At 41.0% G+C, this 23,653-nt stretch overlaps 1 protein-coding gene across 1 annotated transcript in view; it reads left to right on the forward strand.

Annotated features, from left to right (window-relative positions):
* The window catches only part of GRIN2B (glutamate ionotropic receptor NMDA type subunit 2B), a 339,069-nt gene that overhangs the window by 95,819 nt on the left and 219,597 nt on the right, over positions 1 to 23,653 (forward strand). The window lies entirely within an intron of this gene.

The following is a 23,653-nucleotide window of genomic DNA, read 5'->3' on the forward strand; positions in this document are numbered from 1 at the left end:
ATATTTAGAAATTAGTTGACCTGTGAAAGAAAAAAAAAACAACAACAACTGTTACAGGGCTACTATGTTGCCTTTGATAAAAATGTATTTTGTCTTAAGGGATTCAGATATTTAGAATTTCAATTTATTATTTCTGCCTTCTCTCTTCTTGCTCTTGGTTCAGGTATTTACTCCGTGAGGGCATGATTTAAATACTGCTTTTTTTCTCAGAATTATTTTGCACACTTTATGTGTGTGCTAGAGAGTTTTATAGTCTAGAACTTTGACCAGCAGACATGAGATGGTTATTTCATTGCAGACATGCTGGCTGGTGAGTCCTGAAAGAGAACCAAGGGACTAAGGTGCATTCTGAACCATGGGCATGAATTGGAGTGAGAGGTGGGGAGTGTTAGTCTTTTTTTAAATGTAAATTTTATTTTTCTTTTATATGGAAGAGGACTGAAGGTCGGAATTCAGAGCTTCTGTGAAGGTTCCTTGGTCGTCAGGTTTTTTGTTGTTCTTTTGTGTGTGTTTTGCTTGGTTGTTTTGGGTCACACAAGCATGTAGGATTTTAGTTCCCCCACCGGGATCGAACTCAAGCCTCATGTGGTGGAAGTGCCGAGTCTTAACCACTAGACCACCAGGGAAGTGCCTAGTCTTTCTTTATGCTCGGAGCAAACCAGTCTGCAAATGAGCCCGAAGCTAATAGTATTCTTCAGACTGGGGACAGAACTTGGATTGGAGCAAGCTGAGAGGAAATCTGTGATTTTCACACAGGAAGAGAGGGACAGTTTTCCTTATGATAGTGAAGAGGAATTGTCTGGTAAAATAAGGTAACCTGTTGGTAAAAAGCCGCCAAAGTGGCACCTGCCAATCAGACCCAGTGGAAACTCTTGCAACTGAGATCCAGCGGTGGGAACAATGGCTGAAAAAGATGACTTTCATGAAACTATAGGGTGACTATCATCCATAGGCTGGAGAATGTTGTTGACTGGACAGTGAGAAGCTGAAAAAGGCAAGAGTATGTCTCTTGGGCTGGACATCAGCAGCCATTCAGTTGAGTGAATGAATGAAGTCATGGAAAGAATCAGTAGGACCCATGTCAAGACATGAGAAGATGGAGTGTTCTCACACACTCAGAAAAGGACAAAGTGGGAACCCAACTCTTATGGGTTGTATTGGAGGTCCAGTGTTTAGTCAATTTGGAAGCTGTGTTTAGTCAATTATAATTGATGCTTGGGCTCCCCAAATGGCACTAGTGGTAAAGAACTCCTGCCAACGCAGGAGACTTAAGAGATAGTACATCCCTGGTTCTATCCCTGGGTCTGGAAGATCCCCTGAAGGAGGGCATGGCAACCCACTCTACTATTCTTGCCTGGAGAATCCCATAGACAGAGGAGCCTGGCGGGCTACAGTCCATGGGGTTGCAAAGAGTCGGACACAACTGAAGCAACTTAGCACACAGGCACACAGCTGATGCTAGGCTAGAAGGACAATAAAAATGATGATGGAGTTATCAACTTAACCAATTTGTAGCTATGTAAGTGTGTGTGAAATAAACCTCTTCCTTGACTGTGTTGTTGGTCATAATATATGCTAAATAGATTCACACTTACTGGATCTGAGAATTTAATCTCTTCCAGGCATTGTAGTAGCCACTTTCATCTGTGTTATCTCATTTGATCCTCTTTACAATTCTATAAATGAAGAATTCACCCTGTTATTTTGTAGAGGAAAATAATGCTTGAAGAAGTTAAATTACAATCAAGATCACAAAGAAGTATGCAGATTTGGATGTGAATTTCAGATCCAGTTTTTTTTTACCATAGCCCTCATATGTGTCTTCTTTTTTTGTACTTACTGCTTTGTTATGTTGGTTTCTTCCTTTTAAAACCACATAAGTTTTTAAAGGGGCTTCCCTGATAGCTAAGTTAGTAAAGAACCCACCTATAGTGTAGGAGACCTGAGTTCGATCCCTGGGTCAGAAAGATCCCCTGGAGAAAGAAATGGCAACCCACTCCAGTATTCTTGCCTGGAAAATCCTATGGATAGAAGAGCCTGGCGGGCTATAGTCCATGGGGTCGAAAGAGTCGGACATGACTTAACGACTACACCACCACCACCACCACCAAAGTTTATAAAGAGCAAAATCTAAATTTTAGATGTTCACTTAGGAGTCTTTATGAAGTGGTGGCTATGGGAAAGCAGTTATCAAAATCACCAAGAAGGTTGAGGCATCTGGGATTGAAACCAGAGAGTTAATGTTTGCAGAAATCTCGGAGAGCAGGACCAGCTGTTCTTGTCAGACAGAATTCGTCACAGAATATCTTTAGACCATTATTCTCAGGGATAAACAATACATATCTGCCTTTAAGTGTGGTTAAAATGGACCAAGTTTGCAGTTTGTACATTAGGGGTGTTGAGATGCTAATGCCAAGGGCTGAATTCATGTTTTTTGTAGTTTCCTGTTTAGTCACGTACAACTCTTTTGCAATCCCATGGACTACAGCCCACCAGGTTCCTCCGTCCATGGGATTCTCCAGGCAAGAATACTGGAGGGGTTTGCCATTTCCTTCTCCAGGGGATCATCCCAACCTAAGCATCAAATCCATGTCTCCTGCATCTCCTGCATTGCAGGCAGATTCTTTACCACTGAGACACCGGTTTGCTTTAAACTTTAATCTCAATGCCAGCAAATAACTCTGGAAACCCCTCCCATATACCAAATTTCAGTGAATTCTATTAAATATTCTGGAAACTAGCCTTTTTGACAGCTACTGAGCTACCATTTCACAAAGGGTTATACCCTCAGAATGAGCCAAATTCGGTCAAAGTCAGTGCACATTAAGTTTATTGATTTGAAGGTGGACAGATAGGCCACTGTGAAATGCCCTGTAATTCAGAAGAAACAGAACACTAACTTTTTCTCATCCTAAATGTATAGGGATGTAGGAAATGACTTCTTGTGAACAGAGTACACGCTAGCTTTCTGTGCCATGAGAAAAAGTCAAGGACTAGCATGGATTTGGCTTCATTCAGGGTGTATGGATACAGAACTTAAGTTAGCAAGGCAAGATGGAAGAAATTTCATTTTTTTTGTAATGGTGGAGAACGGGCTATATTGAAATTTCAGAAGCCAAGAGCCATATTTGGATTTGCAGAAATCTTTTAAAAAATAGAAGTTCAGATGACATACGGAGCTTACTTTCTCAGCTGTTAGATGTTGGCCTGATGTTGCAGGGACAGCCTTCCCCAATGCCCGACAGTGGTTCGTGTGGGTCCCCGTGGCCTTGGAGCATGTGGAACCACTGTCTTATTGCTGAGTTATGTGCCTGTGCTCCTCTTTTTCGTTTTGCGTGTACAATCTCTGCACAATAATCTGAGTTACCTGACATCACCGACTGACTTGCGTTATTTCTTTGGGAACCTGTTTGCAAGCAACTTATGGTTAACCCTTTCAGTGCCTGTGAAAGGTTGTGGTTTTGTGAACATCCAACATATCAAAGAAGCTTAACTGCTTCTGCCTCTAGACGTCATTCACTGAGTGACCCAGAAACCCTCTTCTAGTACATGTTTAATACAAACTAAAAAATAAAGCAAAAAACAGTTAGGTATCCAAGGCCTTTTACTGTGACCACATCGGGAGGATCTTTGCCTTTATGAAAAGGAAATGAGAGGGGAATCTGGGGCGTTATTCTGCTCATGGAAGAAAAGGAGAGAAGTTGCTAGACAATACCCATTGTTGCTCACCAACTTTAGGCCAGCTGTTCTCAGAAGCAGTTTTCTGTCTGGGGGCGGTATGGGTGGGGATAGAAAAGGTAGATGCAAGCAGTGAAACTGAGATGATTTGAGCTCATGCAGAGAAAATGGTCTCATATCCTAGGAGACTGGAGAAGAATTTAGCTTATCTCTCAAGCCTCAAATTTAAATTTTAAAGATAATGCAAGTGTAAAAGATACTAGATACACATTTCTAATAAGTCTTTTATTTTACTATGAAGGACCTTAGTAAAGGATGGATTGTGTAAAAGCAAAGTGGAATGCCGAGGCTTGGAATGGGCGCATTTTCAAGAATCTGTCTGGGAAACTTGAATTTCCAGATTTCCCTGTAGGCTGTAAACTGGCAGAAGTTTTCATACTTGCTAAAGAAGAACCCCTCTCTTGCTTTTCCTGATGGATTTAGAGGAGTACAGGCATGATTCACTTTAAAAGATGCATTTGGACTTCAGATTTAAAATGTCAAAGAACTTTGAAAGATATTGCTATAGAATAAAAAGATGCCAAAAAAAAAAAAAAAGATGAAGAAGAAGAAGAAGTTGAGAGAGATGAACTTATTCTTTGTCACCAAAGACTTTAATATTTAGAATGTAGTATAACCAAGCAACTGATTCCATGGAGGTCCTTGGTAGGAGGTATTTTGAAAACTCTGTCTAGATAACTTAGATAATCTTTGCATCTTTGTGGTACTCAGGAAGACAAATACAAGGAGATGTTTTCTTATGAGCCAAGACATGTTTCCTTTTTGTGTGAAGCACAACTTGCAAACTAAACTGATTATTTCTAGTAACTTTGCTAATAAATGGTTGTATACGTAACCAATATAAGCCTCAACACACAAACAAGACATTGTCTTTCACATCAGTTACACCTGAAAGCATCTCTGGTTCAGATGTGTCCTTTTTAAACATTTTGTTTTATTTTTGCAAAAGGTGAGAAATTGTGTCACTGTGTGAATACTCAAGGATGCTATTGCTACTATGTATTCTTTTAATGTCATGGAACCAAGAATAAAAGCAGATCTTGAAATACACCCTTTCTTCATCACTAGGCAAATAAGATTAAAAAGAACCCTATGTTAATTTAAGAGACAAGGTGGGAGCTTTGAAAATTGATAGTGTTCGGGTAGTTGTCTATGCGTTCTTGAATGAAGGAGACATAGAGACTAATAAATTGAACTGAAGAAAATTTGATGTCAGGCTACTTTTGTGAGTGGCTTGGATTTAATTTTGCCATCATAGGTCATCTTTATGCAAGGAGCACTAAGATAAGTGATTGATCTCCTGATTGATACACACAATTATCAAACTCTGTTGGAGGGTCAGAGGGAAAAGGCCAAAGTAGAGAAAAAATTCATGGAGAGAAAGGAAAGACTAGAAAGTATCATTCCCCTAGCTCTTCTGAAGAAACTCTGAAAAGAAATCTTAACAAAATCAATTTGCAATCATTTGAAGAGAGAGGGTTTTTTAACTGAGTAGCTTGACTTCATAAAGGACAAGTCCTGTCATACTAATCTAATCTTCTGAGATGAAAATGAAAGGCTGGGTAGATCAAGGAGAAAGATTTATATATAATTCATTTAGACGGTGGAATGCTTTGGGTATGATACTGTACGGTATTTCTATCAGCCCTTACATCGCTGCCTGAGAGAGTGGACATCAGAGGCCCGTTGTCCACCTGAGGACAAATTGTCTAAAACTGAATTCAAGACCAGTTCTACTTATATTTCTGTCCATAGTCTGGTGTTTGGATTAAAATGCATAGGCATTTAATTTGCTCACAGCACAGAGCTGTGAGAGAACTGGCAAAGAAAAAGATAAGTAAAAAGAAGCTTAAAAAATAGAAGTGTCCAGCCACACTGAATCTATGACAAATATTCTAAGCCTCATGTTATCACTTAGCTTAAGAAAGTCATCAATTCTTCTGTATATTTTGATGTTATTGTCCAGTTGGCTCACTCTGAGGATAAGGAAAAGACTTATACATTATCTCTACTTGTTATAGCATGTGATGGGTATTTAATAAATATTTGATTGATTAGCAAACAACTAATAAGATCATAAAGAACCAGTTGTATGATGTTCAATAAAAGAGAAAAGGCAATGCCAAAGAATGTCCAAACTACCACATAATTGCATTCATCTCACACACTAGCAAAGTAATGCTCAAAACTCTCCAAACTAGGCTTCAACAGTACATGAACTGAGAACTTCCAGATGTTCAAGCTGGATTTAGAAAAGGCAGAGAAACCAGAGATCAAATTGCCAACATCTGCTGGATCATAGAAAAAGCAGGAGAATTCTAGAAAAACATCTACTTCTTCATTGACTATACTAAAGCCTTTGACTGTGTGGATTGCAACAAACTGTGGGAAATTCTTAAAGAGATGGGAATACTAGAGCAACTTACCTGCCTCCTGAGAAATCTGTATGCAGGTCAAGAAGCAACAGTTAGAACCAGACATGGAAAAACAGACTGGTTCCAAACCGGGAAAAGAGTATGTCAAGGCTGTATATTGTCACCTTGTTTATTTAACTTATATGCAGAGTGCATCATGTGAAATGCTGGACTGAATGAAGCACAAGCTGGAATTAAGATTGCCGGGAGAAATATCAATAACCTCAGATATGCAGATGACACCATGCTTATGGCAGGAAGTGAAGAGGAACTAAAGAGCCTCTTGATGAAAGTGAAAGAGGAGAGTGAAAAAGCTGGCTTAAAATTCAGTATTCAAAAAGTGAAGATTATGGCATCCAGTCCCATCACTTCATGGCAAATAGATGAGGAAACAGTGAAAACAGTGAGAGAGTTTATTTTCTTGGGTTCCAAAATCACTGCACATGGTGACTACAGCCATGAAATTACTCTATTCAGCTCAGCTCAGTTCAGTCCTTCCACGTTTGCTCCTTGGAAGAAAAGCTATGACCAACCTAGACAGCATATTAAAAAGCAGAGACATTACTCTGCCATCAAAGGGCTGTCTAGTCAAAGCTATGGTTTTCCCAGTAGTCATGCATGGATGTGAGAGTTGAACCATAAAGAAAGCTGAGCACCAAAGAATTGATGGTTTTGAACTATGGCATTGGAGAAGACTCTTGAGAGTCCCTTGGACTGTAAGGAGATCCAACCAGTCCATCCTAAAGGAAATCAGGTCTGAATATTCATTGAAAGAGCTGATGCTGAAGCTGAAACTCCAGTATTTTGACTACCTGATGTGAAGAACTGACTCACTGGAAAAGACCCTATTGCTGGGAAAGATTGAAGGCAGGAGGAGAAGGGGATGACAGAGGATGAGATGGTTGGATGGCATCACCGACTCAATGGACATGAGTTTGAGCAAGCTCTGGGAGTTGGTGATGGACAGAGAACCCTGGCATGCTGCAGTCCATGCGGTCACAAAGAGTTGGACACGACTGAGCAACTGAACTGAACTGAACTGAATACGGTGATAACGTGTACCAGGTCCATCATTAGTTAGTAGTACAACTATGCTAGTGGATGGATACATAGACGTGAAGCTTAAGGACTCATGAAAATAGTCTGTGTACTATACTAGGCTGGGATTAGACCTTTAGTAGATGGCTGTGATCATTCTGTGGTTCACAATTAAAATAGGAGGTGTAAATTGTTCAGATAGGAGCCACAAAGATGATTTACAGAAGCTTGAGGCTGTGTGGGTGTGGTGGTTGAATAAGTACACTCTGTAGTCAGACCCAGCTAGATTCTCAAACTAGCAGTGACCTTGGGTGCATTACTTCTCAAAAGCTTACTTTCTCTTTTGCCGAAACTGAGAGTAATAGGGCTTACTGCATAGAAATATGAGAATTAATGAACATAATAAATGTATAAAACACCTAATACACTTTAAACTCAATACATATTGTATTAAGAACCATAATTGCTGAGACATAAAGGGATCAGTTTAGTCTAAGGAAGAAAAGGTTGAGAGTAAGTATAATAATCTTTACACACAAAGCAAATCTCACACCATCTTCTAAGTTGACATTGCCTTAATTTAGTTTGATAAAATTTTTGAGGATCTTTCATCAAGGAAGGACTTCCCAGGTGGCGCAGTAGTAAAGAACCCACCTGACAATGCAGGAGACATAAGAGACATGGGTTTGATCCCTGGGTCGCGAAGTTCCCCTGGAGAAGGCAATGGCAACCCACTCCAGTATTCTTGCCTGGAGAATCCCATGGACAGAGGAGCCTGGTGGGCTACAGTCCGTAGGGTCATAAAGAGTCAGACACAACTGAAGTGACTTAGCATGCACACACCAAGGAAAATATGAGAGCCAAAGGCTTCATCTGCTGCATGATGGAAACGAGACAGACATAGGGAAGAATTTCTGACAGTCAGGATTTCTGAACTCACTGGCCTGTGTAACTTAGGAGGAATGTGGAATTTTCTTTGAAGGCTTAGGAAATAAGTCTAGTTCCTCCTCCCATTTTCCTGAACTGGTTTAATTGTGTGTGAACTGGATTAGTGTCTTCTCAAGCCACTTAGGTTAACGTGTCTTCTTTGAGATCCCAGGCTAGCATTTATTTAATAGAGCATTTAGGAAATGGCAACCCACTCCAGTATCCTTGCCTGGAAAATATCATGGACAGAGGAGCCTGGTGGGCTGCCGTCTGTGGGGTCGTAAAGAGTCAGACACGGCTGAGCGACTAACACACTTAAGCTGTGTTTCCCCAAGGTCAATGTGTTGGCACCTTTCACGCAGTACTGAATTAACATCAGAATGTCGTCATGGACCATCAGGATCCGCCATTTTGTTTTTTTCAGCCTGGATCAGAATTCACAGCCAGCTGATAAGAGCCTGATAGGTGAGTGCCTTTTCTGCCAAGTCTAAAGATAATGAGACCGTGTAAGAATCATACTCGTCTGGGATGATTCATCTGTAGGCAGAGGCCCCACTGTGAAGAACCTAGATGAGAGATTAATAAGTGCCAGCATCTGATTGTAACCATGGCTCTGTACTACAGAGACTCTGATGAGGATGGGTGAAAGGCTAAGCTCTGAGTTTCTTTCTGTTTGAAATGCCAGTTGGCATCTTCTTTTAAAGAACTCTTTTTCTGCTCACATGCTTCCATGAAAAGAAACATATTTAGGTGAAGTATATGAACTATAGAAAAGTAGGAGACCATTGAATGTGGTTTAAAAACAAAAAAATATACAAACTTCAAAAGAACAATGAATATATTGGCCATTTCTTTACTCATACAGCTATTTTTAGAAGCGATCTTGCCACCTTTGATGCTGCCCTTGTGTGATGGCCACTGCCAATCTTTCAGAATCAAATTGAGATACTGACAGCATTTCAGCTACCTGTGGCCCCAGAGAGGAGAATGGAAATGCTGGGCTAAAGGTGTAGGCCAGTTGTGGGTGTATTAATTGCTTCAGTCATGTCAGACGCTTTGTGATGCCATGGACTGTGTGACCCACCAGGCTTCTCTGTCCATGGAATTCTCTAGGCAAGAATAGTGGAGTGGGTTGCCATTTCCTTCCCCAGGGGATCTTCCCAACCCAGGGATAGAACCCGGGTCTCCTGCTTTGCAGGCAGATTCTTAGTGTCTGAGCCACCAGGGAAATCTTCCAATGGGGTCTTCATCTGTGGAACTAACACTGTGGGGAAAGAGAGTCAACAAAGGAAGAAGCCTCAGCCTGGGTTGCAGTGCTCAAGACACCAGTGCCCAGGATACCAGCGACAAGATGGCCGGGATATTGGCAGAGTTGGTACTGCTGCATTGGTGGGGGGAAGGGCAGGCTGGACCAGAGACAGTGACCCTGGACAGCTTTGGAAACTGGATCTGTAGCATTCTGTACCTTCTCAGCCAAGTATTCCTTCTGTGTGTGGATAGAGAAATAGACAGGTGTTTTCTAGGAACATGGACAGGATCCTGTGGTTCTCCGTTTGTCCGGCGGGGCACTAGATGTTAGCTCCAGCCGATGGAGCTGTGTACTCGGCAAGACTTCATTCACCCACGTGTCCCAGAGCTGGAGGGAAAGAAAATGAAGGGTAAGCAGTTAGGACTTCTGAATTCTTAAAGAGCGATTTATGCTATTAACCCATAGGCACAAAGGAGGCATAGCCAAAGTGAAAGTTGAATAATTCCGGCAAAGGAGAGTGATTTTCAGCATGAAGTGAAGAGAGAAAATTTCAGAGAAACTTAGGTGTAACCAATCCAGCACTGGACACCACTTTCACCTTTTTGCAAATCAGGCATTCTGGAGTCTAAATGAGTCAAAGGAGAGGCCAAGGGCGGGGAGAGAGTGGACCTCACCTTGTACACTGCCTGCCACAAGGGAGGAGCCAGCAAGCTCCAAAAAACATGTGTACCTGCATGCGAAGTCGCTTCAGTCTTTGTGATCCCATGGACTGAAGCCCTCCAGGATCCTCTGTCCATGGGATTCTCCGGGCAAGAATACTGGAGTGGGTTGCCATGCCCTCCTCCAGGGCATCTTCCTGACCCAGGGTGCGAACCCATGTCTCATGCCTCCTGCATTGTCAAGTGGGTTTTTTACCACTAGCACCACCAGCCCTCCAAAAAACATGTTTTGAATCAAATAACCCACACTTGGTGTGATTCAGGCTGGTGTGGGAATGCAGGGGTTTGATACAATAGTGGACAAAGCAACATAAACTTCTTATTGTTAAGAGCAGGAAAGGGTGTCCAGTCTCTGTTAGCACTTGGATATAGGGAGCAGGGAGTGTCCAGCATCAAGGGTGTTGGCAGGGCCTGTGCAGAAAAGTGAGAAGGTCTGAGTAGGGATGTTCATCTGGTAGGAAGTGAAAGTCGCTCAGTTGTGTTTGACTCTTTGCGACCCCATGGACTATACAGTCCATGGAATTCTCCAGGCCAGAATACTAGAGTGGGTAGCCTTTCCCTTCTCCAGGGGATCTTCCCAACCCAGGGATTAAATCCAGATCTTCTAAACTGCAGGTGGATTCTTTATCAGCTGAGCCACAAGTGAAGCCCAGTCTCATCCGGTAGAGATAGGAATAAAAGTCATGCAGAAGAAGTTTGGGTGGGCACATAGTGGGTCCGTGAAGGGGGAAGCCTTCTTTTTCTGCACCCAGCCAGGCTTACATCATGTGCTCTAAATTCTGGAGTTGGAATAGCCCAGTCAGCTCTAGAAGATGTTCTGGTTGAGCATGGGACTCAACCAGTCCTGCTTTAAAGGGTGGAAGCCACAACTGGTGGCTAAAATTCTAAGTCCACAGTCAAGTAAGGCAGAGCCAGGCAGGTGATGACAAGCTGTTGAAGATGTATATGTATATTTAATTTGCTTGTATGCAATTTTCTTTTCATTTCTGGAGCCCTTCAAAATATTTTGCCTTTTTCAGACAGAGGATCAAATTGGTTTGGAAAAGTGAAAGTTTCGAAGCCATGTTAATTGTGAACAGCCATCCTTGGCTTTCTGTGAGGAAGTAGTGATCAGTTTCTCAGTGCAGGGACCTGGGGAAACAGATCACTGGATATTTGTTGGGAAAAACCTTTCCAGGAAACTTCTTTCTGCCCCTGGAGGCAATGGCTTGTTCAGTCAGTTCAGTCGCTCAGTCGTGTCCGACTCTTTGCAACCCCATGGACTGCAGCACACCAGGCTTCCCTGTCCATCACCATCTCCCAGACCTTGCTGACATTCATTTCCATTGAGTCGGTGATGCCATGCAACCATCTCATCCTCTGTCATCCTCTTCTCCTCCTGCCTTCAATCTTTCCCAGCATCAGGGCTTTTTCCAGTCAGTCAGTTCTTCATGTCAGTTGGCCAAAATATTGGAGCTTCAGCTTCAGCATCAGTCCTTCCCATGAATATTCAGGACTGATTTCTTTGAGGATTGATTGGTTTGATCTCCTTACAGTCCAAGGGGCTCTCAAGAGTCTTCTCCAACACCACAATTCAAAACCATCAATTCTTTGGTGCTCAGCTTTCTTTGTAGTCCGATTCTCACATCCATACATGACTACTGGGAAAACCATAGCTCTGAGTATATGGAGCTTTGTAGGCAAAGTAATGTCTCTGCTTTTTAATATGCTGTCTAGGTTGGTATAACCTTTCTTCCAAGGAGCAAGTGTCTTTCAATTTCACGACTGCAGTCACCATCTGCAGTGATTTTGGAACCCAAGAAAATAACGTCTCTCACTGTTTCTGTTGTTTCCTCATCTGTTTGCCATGAAGTGATGGGACTGGATGCCATGATCTTTGCTTTTTGAATGCTGAGTTTTAAGCCAGCTTTTTCACTCTCCTCTTTCACTTTCATCAAGAGGCTCTTTAGTTCCTCCTCCCTTTTTGTCGTAAGTGTGGTGTCATCTGCATATCTGAGGTTCTTGCTATTTCTCCTGGCAATGGCTTGTTGACCTGTGCCAAAGAGCACGATTGGTCCAGATTCTCCATTCATCAATGTTTCATCTTTCTCTATAGAGCAGGGACAGAAAGAGAGAGAACTTTTTGTTTTCCAGGAATCTTTTTGAAGAGACCCATGTGCATGAACATAGCTACTGTATTTAGAACCAGTGCTTTGTTATTTTCAGCAACATAAAAGGTACCGGCACTCTTAGCTTTGTCAAGTATAAAATGCCTTTCCTCCTCATCTCCTCTTGTGAGCACCTCCCCAATTCTTTACTCCCATTGGTATATGAATGTGATGCTCTGAGTAGATACATATTAAGAGATGGGAGCATTAATGTTTTTGAGACAAATGTCTACATCTTCACTCTGAAAAATGCTGCTGATGCACCCGGTACCATCACTGGTCTGTATTTCGCCCTGTTCTTTATTAACGATCACATTTCTTCTGTAAACTCCATCCTCTTGGCTTAAGTGAAATAGAAAGATTTTGATGGTGTAAGCAGTTTTGGATTTTGGATTTCGCTCCTAGTAAAATTTTTTTTTCTTTTCTCTTGGTTCTGGGTTTAGTTTTACCATGCCCTTCATTTTATCTATTAGATGCTTTTTTTTTAAATCCGTGAAAATGCCCAGATCTATATTTGTGTTGAGCACACTTGATTTTGTAAACTTGTCTAAATAAATTCAGTCTGATATTGATAATCCTAATTAATACTGTTGGTTTGATGTTTATACTACTTTTCTCTATTTCATTTCCCCCCTCCAACTTTTCCTATTCCCTTGCTTTCTTCATTTGCATTTATTTAAAAGTATGTTTATTCAGTCACAGAATCTGGTGATTGTTGAATATGTCACCTTGTTCTTTTATAGAAAAGGACCTCTTAGTAAAAATACAAGTCAGTTCATCAGAGAGTTGTTTTGATGTGCAGAAAACACTGGCCATAGTGAAGAAAATTTTAATTTAAGATGAAATGCAATAGCCTTGTTAGGATTTTGGTGTCCTGATACCTTATAGCAGAGCCCAAGCACATAGTGAAAGTCCTCTTGGCATTCTCTAGGCCTTTTGCTTCCTGACTTAATTCTTTAATTTACTCGAGTATATTAGTGAGAGGGAATTGGCCTTTTTATTCTTCTCCTCTTATTGCCCTGTCTGTTGCTGGTAAGCTTTCTTCTTGCTAAAAAATTGTCCCTGAGACCTAGAATAAGAAGGACCTTGTAGATATTCTCAAAGTGAATACTTTTAGTTTGTTTCTCAGCTGTGGCTTAAATTCAGCGATTGAAGCACATCCAAGAGGGAGATTCAGGGAGGAAACTAGGACACAATTCAAGGAGAAAGCAAAATTATCTTCTGAAAGAACAAATAAGAAAAAGAATGCCGGCTTCTGGGGGAGTTGTTTAGCTATCCAGAATGGCTGTTAGACTAGCTCAATCTGCTTGAATGTCTGTTCATGGGCTTTTGAAAACCCAGAGCGTTCTCTTTGTGTGCAAGGGTTTACTGAGAATGAATCTGGCATTTAACTGGCGGGAAAGATCATGCTTCTCCACCAGTGAGCTTTCTTTGTGTGTTTCACTCATGATATTTCTGATTAATGGCGAGAACATCGGGTGTTTTTTTTCTTTCTTGCAGGGCTCACAAAATTGACACTAACCAAACCCACTCTAAATAGCTACACCAGCCTTAGTCACCTGAAAAAAAATGATGGTTGGTATCAGAGTTTATAGTCACCAAAAAGGGCTCTCTTGGAGTTGAGGGGGTAGAGAAAAGCCTCCCCTTGTGTTGGGAGAGGAGAGATTTTTGTCCCCATATTCTGCTTCTACTTTGTGCTCGGTGTGGAAGAAGTAGAGAAGAAATACCCAGGACTAACCCAGCTTGGAGGAACCTGACCTCTCAGCCCGTCATTTCTACACTTGCCTTCTAAATCTGATGGGTAGTGGAGGTTTTCAGCAAAAGCCTAGAGGTTCTAGCCTTTTTTCAAACACAGATCCTTCTTAAGAACTGAATTTAGAAGGAAAACAGAAGGAGGAGAAAGGTCAGATTTATTTAATCTGAAATTGCTTTAATGTCCTAGCAGGCTTGTGATCCCTAGGATGTTATACATTGCTAAGATTTGTGTAGTGTGAGGTACTTCAGGGGACATATGTATACCTATGGCTGATTCATGTTGATGTTTGGCAGAAACCAACAAAATTCTATAAAGCAATTATCCTTCAATTAAAAAATAAATAAAATGCTGGAAAATGTTATCAGTTCAATAGCCAATAAAAATAAACTAGATTTGAAAATTATCTATGGCTTCCCAGGTAGTACTAGTGGTTAAAGAACCTGCCTGCTAATGCAGGAGACATAAGAAAGGTGGGTTTGACCCCTGGGCTGGGAATATATCCTGGAGGAGGGCATGACAACCCACTCCAGTATTCTTGCCTAGGAAATCCCATGAACAGAGGAGGGCTACAGTCTATGGGGTCGCAAAGAGTCGGACTTGACTGAAGTGACTTAGCATGCATGCATGACAATTATCTGGATGCAGCATCAATTGCCACTTTTGTAATTGAGGTGTAATTGATATGTAATATATTTTGAGCATGCAATATAATGATTCCATATTTGTAAACACTGTGAAATGATCACAACAATTCTTGTTACCATTCATCACCGAACATGTTACAAAAGTTATTTTCCTTGTCATGAGAACTTTTAAGGTTTACTCTCTTAGCAGTTTTCAAATATGTAGTACAGTATTATTAGCTATAGTCATCATGTGGTACATTACATCCCAATGACGTATTTATTTTATAACTGGAAGTTTGAACCATTGACTTCCTTCACCCGTTTCACCTACTCCCCATCCGTTGCCTCTGGCAACCACCAGTCTGTTCTCTGTATCTATGAGCCTGGCTTTTTTTTTGGTTTGCTTGTTTTCATTTGATTTGTTGGCTTTTTTTTTTTTTTTTTTTTTTTTTTTTAAGAATCCACATATAAGTGAAATCATATGGTATTTGTCTTTCTCTGCCTGATTTATTTCACTTAGCATAATGCCCTCAAGGTTCAACCATGTTGTCACAAATGGCAAGATTCCATTCTTTTTTATGGCTGAGTAATACAGAGGCAAAAATAAACAAGTGGTACTACATCAAACTCAAAAGCTTCTGCACAGCAAAGGAAACTATGAACAAAATGAAAAGGCAACCTACTGAATGGGAGAAATATTTGTAAATCATATATCTGATAAGGTTTTAATATATAAAATACATAAAGAACTCATAAAGCTCAATAGCAAAAAAGCAAACAATATATTTAAAAAATGGGCAGAGGACTTGGATAGATGTTTTTCCTGAAGACATGCAGATGGCCAACAGGCATATGAAAAGATGGTCAGCATCACAAATCTTCAGGGAAATGCAAATCAAAACTATAGTAAGGTAGAAGCCCATACCTATTAGAATGGCTATTATTAAAAAGAGAAGAAATGACAAGTGTTAGTGAGGATGTGGAGAAAAAGAAGCCTTTGGGTACTATTGGTGGGAACGTAAATTGGTACAGCCAGTATGGAGAACATTATGGCAGTTCCTCAAAAAATTGAACATAGATCTATCATATGATCCAGCAGTTCTACTTCTGGGTATTTACCTGAAGAAAGTGAACACACTAACTAGAAAAGATTCTTGAACCCCACACCCCCATGTTCATTACTGTATCACTTACAATAGCCAAGATATGAAAACAACATAAGTGCCCATCAAAGGATAAATGGACACAGAAAAATATGGATACATACAAACACAAACAATGGCAAATTACTATTTTTTAAAATTCAACAGCTACTTCCTGAGAGTCCACTTTGGGCCAGGGCCCATTCTAGGTGCTGAGTTGCAGCAATAAACAAATAAATTGATCCTGGCCTTCATGGTGTTTACATTCTAGTTGGGAAGAGGCATACATTCATAATAAATACATCGTATTATCTGTTTGATGGTGATAAATGAATGCCGTGGCAAAAATCAAAAGTGGATTCATAATTAAAAGTAGGTTTCATATGTTGGGGGGTTAAGAGGGCTCAGGCCTGCCTTTGATGGGAGAGAGGGTGACTGCTTTATCGTATTGCAGGCTCAGGATTGAGCTTTGTTGAGAAGGTGAGGTTTTAGTGAAGACTTGTACCAGGTGTGTGTATTAGCCCTGTGGGTACCTGGGAAGCTGGAGGAAGTGTTTCAGGCAGAGGCTATAGCTTGACTAAAGGTCTGGGGTGGGAATTAGTATATTTAAGAGCAATCAGCATGCTTGGAGGAAAGTGAGAGGTAGAGTTGGAGAAGGTAAGATCTGAGGGCCAGTGGGGTTCCAATCATGGGTGTCAGCTCTTTCTTTTTAGTGAGTTGGGAAGTCATTGAGGGTTTGGGATAGAAGATAACATCTTATGATTTAAGTTTTCAAAAGATCATCTTGCTTCTTTGTTGTACATGAGACTGGGGCAGAGGCAAGGAGGCCAGTTAGCAGGCCTTTCAATGACAGGTGAAGGAAGAGAGTGGCTTAAACAACGTGGGTGGTAAAAAGCTCTATATGGACAGCCTTTTGAAGGTAAGGCAGTCAAGGTGTCCTGGATGGTTGGACATAGAAGTCCAAAGAAAGAGAGGAGTTGGCAGTGGGAGGAGAGAATTGCCTTGAACTGAAATGGGAAACATTTCCATTTTGGAAATGTTGGAGATGGTTCAGAGATATCCAAACGGGGATGTAGAATAGGCAGTTTGATGTGTCAGTTTGAAGTTTTGGAGAAAGAAGTGTGAGAGCAATCGGCATTGAAATGGGATTTAAATCAGGAAACTGAGTGAAATTTCTGAGGAAGGAAACAAAATGAGGATCAAGGATTGACTCTAGGGCACTCCATCTTCAAAAGATCAGAAGAAAGAGGAGGAACCAGCAAAGGAGACAGAAGAACAGCTACCAGTAAGTTAGGAGGAAAGTCAAGTGAATATGAAGCCCTGGAAACCAAGGAACAAAAGCATATCTAGGAGCCTGTGATGACCCAAGTCAAAGGCTACCATTGGACATTAGAGTTGGCAACTCAAATGTCACCTCTGCCTTTCACAGGACAATCTTTTGGGGAGGAGGGGTGGGGTTGGAAGTCTGAAATGAATTAGTATAAGAAAGAATGGTAGAAGAGGAGTTGGAAGAAATGTAGATGATGCTTCATGGAATTTGCTGTAGAGAAGAATGAAGACATGACTGGTACACTTCCTGCCTCTCGGGCTGGCTCCAAGGTGGATCCACCTCACTTTTTGTAAAAGTGGACCACCATTCAGGCATAACTGCGGACATGTGCCATCAGCATAGAAATTTGGAACCAGCTGAGACCGTCAAGGTCATTTCAGTTCATCTCCTACCCAACAAAGGAATGCCCTTTGTAATATTAATACAACCAACATTTAAATTTTTTCACATGCCACCTGGAGATGCAGAGATGAATAAGGTGCAATTCCTGTTCTTGAGAAATGCACATTTTTTAATGGGATGAAGCATGCCTATATGCTTCCCATCAGAAAAGGGAATCCTCAAACACCGTTGGGGAATGTAAATTGATGTAGTCACAATGGAAAACAGTATGGAGTTTCCTTAAAAAAATAAAAATAGAACTACTATTGTTGTTGTTCTTCTTCTTCAATCCCTAAGCCATGTCTGACTCTTCTGCGACTCTGTGGACTTCTACACGCCAGGCTTCCCTGTCCTTCACTGTCTCCTGGAGTTTGCTCAGACTCGTGTCCATTGACTTGGTGATGCTATCTAATCATCTTGTCCTCTGCTGCCCTCTTCTCCTTTTTCCTTCAGTCTTTCTCACCATCAGGGTCTTTGCACATCAGGTGGACAAAAGTATTGGAGCTTCTGCTTCAGCACCAGTCCTTCCAGTGAATATTCAGGGTTGATTTCAAGGGACTCTCAAGAGTCTTCTCCAACACCACAGTTCAAAAGCATCAATTCTTCAAGTGCTCAGCTTTCTTTATGGTCCAACTCTCACATCCATACATGACCACTGGAAAAACCATAGCTCTGGAGGAGGAAATGACAAACCACTCTAGTAAGCTTGCTGCAAGAACACCATGAACATTATCAAAAGGCACGAAGAACTATCATATGACCCAGCAATTCTAGTCCTGGGTATATATTTGAAAAAACCCAAAACACTAATTTAAAAAGATACATGTATCCCAGTGTTCATGGCGGCCTCATTTACACTTGCTAAGATATAGAAGCAACCTAAGTGTCCATCAACAGATGAATGGATAAATAAGATGTAGTCTGTGTGTATACACACACACACACACACACACACACACACACACACACACAATGGAATACTATTCAACCATAAAAATGAATAAAATTTGCTATTTGCAGCAACAGGAATGGACTTGAAGAGTATTATGTTAAATGAGATGTCAGAAAAAGAAAGATAAATATTGAATAATATGACTTATATGTGGAATCTAAAAAAAAATACAGCAAACTAGTGAATATAACAACAACAAAAAAGAAACAGATTCACAGATACAGAGAAGAAAGTAGTGATTACCACTGGGGAGAGGGAAGTAGGGAAGGGCAATATAGGGATAGGGGAGTAACAGCTACAAACTATGAGATATAAAATAAGCCAGCAGGAAACATTGTACAACGTGGGGAATATAGCCAGTATTTTATAATAACCATAGGTAAAGTATAACTTTTAAAGTTGTTAGTCACCGTATTGCACACCTATAATTTATATCATATTGTACATCAATTATACTTCATTAATATTTTAAAAATAAACATATATGGTGATAGGGGCCTGTATAAAATATTGTTAAAACACAGAGAAAAGACAACTAACCTGACTTGGGAAAGTCAGAAAAGACAATACGCATTAAAAAAAGCTGACTTTTGAAATAGGCCTGAGAGATGAGCATGACATTTTCCACATGGAGTGCTGGGGAGAATCCCTTTATCTGTTAATAATCCAACTCCTTTTTGAATGTTCATAACGACAGCAAGCTCCTTACCTTACGAGGCCCATTTCATTTTAAACAGCTATAATTGTTGCAAATGTACTTTCTCCATTGTGCCCAACGGTGCCTTTTACTATTTCTGCTCATGGGTCCCAGTTTTCTCCTCTGGAGCCGATGGGCAGAGACTTATCTTTCTACCATATAAGTCATTTTTATATTTGAAAATAGATACCATGTTCACTTTCAAGTTGTCTCTTTTCCACATTGGAAAAGGGAAATGGATAAAGTCTCCAGTTGGGTTCCCCGAAAGGTGATCTGAGATGAAGTTGGTGCATAGCAGGTTTAGGAGGGAATGCTCTCCAGTCCCACACACCCTGAATGGAAGGGTAGGAGTAGACAGAGGGAGAAATACAGTGTGAGACATGATTTTCTTTCTTTCTTTTTGACTGTGCTGGGTCTTCGTTGATGTGCGCAGGCTTTCTCTAGTTACTGTGAGCAAGGGCTATCTATGCTCTACTTGCGGTGTGCAGGCTACTCATTGTGATGACTTCTCTTGTGGCAGAGCATGGGCTCCCGGGCTCACTGGCTTCACCCATTGTGGTGCACTGGCTTAGCTGCCCTGCAGCATGTGGGATCTTCCCGGACCAGGAATGGACCCTGTGTCCCCTGCATTGGCAAGCAGGCTCTTAACCACTGGACCACCGAGGAAGTCCTTTGATGCAGTTTTAATGGAACCTTGTGGGAAGCTCTAAAGACAGACACATCCTTCAGAGTTGCCCAGAATTAAGGCAGGAGGACCAGGTCTTTATACTCCGTGACCGCCGTTCACTCCATGCACTCTGTCCACTTTGGGTGAGGGGTTCGCTTCAGCTGATGCAGCCCTCAAGGTGAACTGGCAGCTGAACCCCATTGCTAGTATATCCTTTATGTCTGAAGTGGACCTGTAAGGGATCTCAGTGATGCAGAAGAATCTCATGTACTGCTGATTTTGTAGGCAGCTATTTTTCTGAGACAGTTAATAGAATGAGAACAGTGCCTGTTTTTGTTTCTTCTTATTAGCAAATAAACACCATGAACACCAACGTGATGGGGTTCACCATAACAGTTCCAGACTGACAGGCTCTAATGTCCCATCATAGCTTCCCTGTGCTGACTGCACCTATCAGTCATGGTAACCCTTTATTTGGACTGCTTTAAAGGTGCTCTGGAGGCCAGTTGAAGAAGTACATTCATATATAAATTTGACTGAGAATCTGAGGAGACTGCTCCAAGGACTCGTGCACATAACGTTTTGTAATGACACCAGGAGATAAAAATGTTAGTGGGGAAGCATAGTGAACTGAGTTATATCCCTGTCCTTCATCCTAGAAGATGCTACTTCTTATGGTGATCACAGTGCATGCTGAGAGCCTGCCAAGATGGATGCATGGCCTTTCCACTGCATGCACACATGAAGATTGCTCTTTGATTTGTGGCTGTGACCGTAATTTGCAAAGGCTGTCACTGCTTACAACTTATAGTTAGCCCAAAGCTTTGTTGAGAAAGAGCTGTTTCGTTCCCGACTGCTATATACCAGATTGATGTGTCAACTAAATTAATAACGCTGGACCACTCATTATACCAGGAAACATTTGCCCAAGCTAGAACTTTGTCTCTTGATTCCCATTTGGTTTCATTAACCTCCTCTTGGTGCCCCAGATAAAATCGCCTTGTAAGGCCTCCTTATTTAATGAAGGATTGGCAAGATAAGATGGTTGAACTGGGCATTGACAGGAGTGGAGAAAATCAGAAAAGGATGATCATGGAAGATGATAGAATTAGTAGGTAAGATGAGGATGTGGTGGAGGTAGCTTGAAATCATATTAATTTTCCCTTTTTTTTTTTTGGCTTTCACTGTTTATTGACTTTCTTCACATAATAGCTGGCAGTTTCTTTAAGAGCTCATTTATTTTTGCGAGGGAGTTTTAAGAGAAGACTAAAAAGGAGAGGGTCAGGTTGGTATACAGTAGATTGGCTTTCTTTTAAATTCAGTCTCATTAGCATGGGTTCATTTACTATGGATGCCCATGGGTTTTCTTTCAAGGCTATCTCTAACTGTGTTTTGGAATCAGCTGTGGCTCCACTGTGGCTGGAGCTTTGTGGATTTCCAAGAACCTCCTTGTGATAAGATATATTCATTTGTCATAGAATGGGTAGTAGTTTTACCCATCTCTTCCTAAGCCTGTGCATTTTAAGGTATATTTGGATGCATCTGTCCATTTGTCATGTCCACTGGGCTAGTGGAAACTCAAGTGATAATACATGTCATTTGAGAATCCCCCAAACTCTCCAGTTTAGCTGAAAGTAACAAGGAAAACAAATGGCTGTCACTTTAAAGTGATCACAACCATTCTGGGTAAGTTGTTCTGTCACGGGCCTTCCTTTCCTGTTACTATGGTTCTCTGTGGGCCCCTGACAAGTCTTGTCATAATTAAGCTTTGCTGTCTTGGATTCCCACTCTATATTGTAACCCAAGAACAAGGTCAGTGTCACCTGAAGAGCAGTCCATACTTGGCGTTGAAGTAGAAGACCAGGAGCAGGAGCTGGCCACATTAAAAAAAAAAATCACTACTTCTGTTCTGTGTAGGAATGCAAGGGATTTCTGAGTATTAATTTTATATCTTGCAACTTTGCTATCATCCTTAGAGGCTCCTCTTTGACTGTATGTTTAAGCCAGGGGAGGGAGCCATTATAAGCACCATTCTACCCTTCGCTCCAGAAATTTTCTGGTGGCATTTTTAGGGTTTTCTATATGTAGTGTCAGTCATCTGCAAACAGTGAGAGTTTTACTTTTTCTTTTCCAACCTGGATTTTTTAAATTTCTTTTTCTTCTCTTACTGCTGTGGCAAGGACTACCAAAACTAGATTGAATAATATAGATGAGAATGAACACCCTTGTCTTGCTCCTGATCTTAGAGGAGATGCTTTTAGTTTTTCCCCACTGAGAATAATGTTTGCCATCAGTTTGCCATGTATGGCCTTTATTATGTTGAGGTAGATTCCTTCAATGCCTACTTTCTGGAGAGTTTTTTTTTTTTTTTTTTTTAAATCACAAATAGGTGTTTATTTTTGTCCAAAGTTTTCTCTGTATCTATTGAGATAATCATGTGGTTTTTTTCTTTCAATTTGTTAATTTTGTGTATCACATTAATTGATTTGCATATATCAAAGAATCCTTGCATCCCTGGGATAAAGCCCACTTGATGATGATGTATGATCTTTTTAATGTGTTGCTGGATTCTGTTTGCTAGAATTTTGTTGAAGATGTTTGCATCTATGTTTATTGGTGAGATTGACCTGTGATTTTTTTGTATGTGTGTGGCATCTTTGTTTGTTTTTGGTATCAGGGTGATGATGGCCTTGTAGAATGAGTTTGAGAGTTTTCCTTTCTCTGAAATTTTCTGGAAGAGTTTGAGCAGGAGAGGTGTTAGCTGTTCTCTTAACTTTTGGTAGAATTCACCTGTGAAGCCATCTGGCCCTGGGCTTTCTTTTATTCTGAAATAATTTCCATTCCCTCCCCATGCATTCTTGGTGCCCCATCTTCTCTATATCCCTGAGTTCCATGGTCTTAAGAGGCTCCTCTTGAACTGTATGTTTAAGCCAGGGGAGGGAGCTATTATAAGCACCATTTTACCTTTAGCATAAGAAATTAACTCCAGATGACTGAGCAGCTCCTGTATCATTCGGATCACTTGTGAGAAAATGTGAAGAGTTCAAGGCACGTGAAGCACACACAGCCCTGGCAGAGACTTGGGCTGGCAGCTCTTGCTGCCGAATCAGGGTCTTTGGATACCAGCTGGATATCTCCCAGCCTGCATCTTTTTTTTTTTTCAATAGCGAGTGCCCAAAAAATACTCAGCAATTTCTCAGCTGTACAACAATATGTTTCTGAACTAACAAATCACTGCATCATTTTGTTTAAAAGCCTGATCTCTTGTAACCATGCTTCAAAGCTCTGGTTTCGGGGATAAAAAAGCACTGCCCCCTTTGAATTAAAGACACACTTTTGTTAGCTTGGATAGTTATAAAATGGAGATAAACCATCAGATAGGAGACAGGGGCCATTGACCAAGAAAAGAGACGCCATTACCCAGGAGGAACTCAGGGGAAAATAGACTGAAACAGAAGGACGAGGCTGACAGGGTCTTCATTTTGTGGTTTCAGATTCTTCTAGCTGTAAGATGGAGATAAAACACAGGGCCTGACATGTCCAAATGGCAGGTGGAATACAGCTTCAAATGGGAGAAATGTAAAAGGGCTTCTCCCTCACAAAGTGGGAGACAACATAAGATAAGATGCTTAGAATTGACAGAGGGTTGTGTGTAATACACAGGTCAGGCGGAGACCCCTGGCATTATAGAGGTAAGAGAAAGAGCTATCCTGTATATGCTCTTCTCGAATACAGGCTTAATCACAGATGACCTTGCAGACAAGTCATTGTAACTTGTAGCTTACATAGACTGTCTGTGCCTCCTTCTAACCTATATGCCTCATTACCAGAGTAGAAGACAGAGAGAAAACTCCATGTGCTCTTCATTTA

Source organism: Muntiacus reevesi, chromosome 1 (assembly GCF_963930625.1).
Source record: "Muntiacus reevesi chromosome 1, mMunRee1.1, whole genome shotgun sequence".
NCBI classification, from domain to species: Eukaryota; Metazoa; Chordata; class Mammalia; order Artiodactyla; family Cervidae; genus Muntiacus; species Muntiacus reevesi.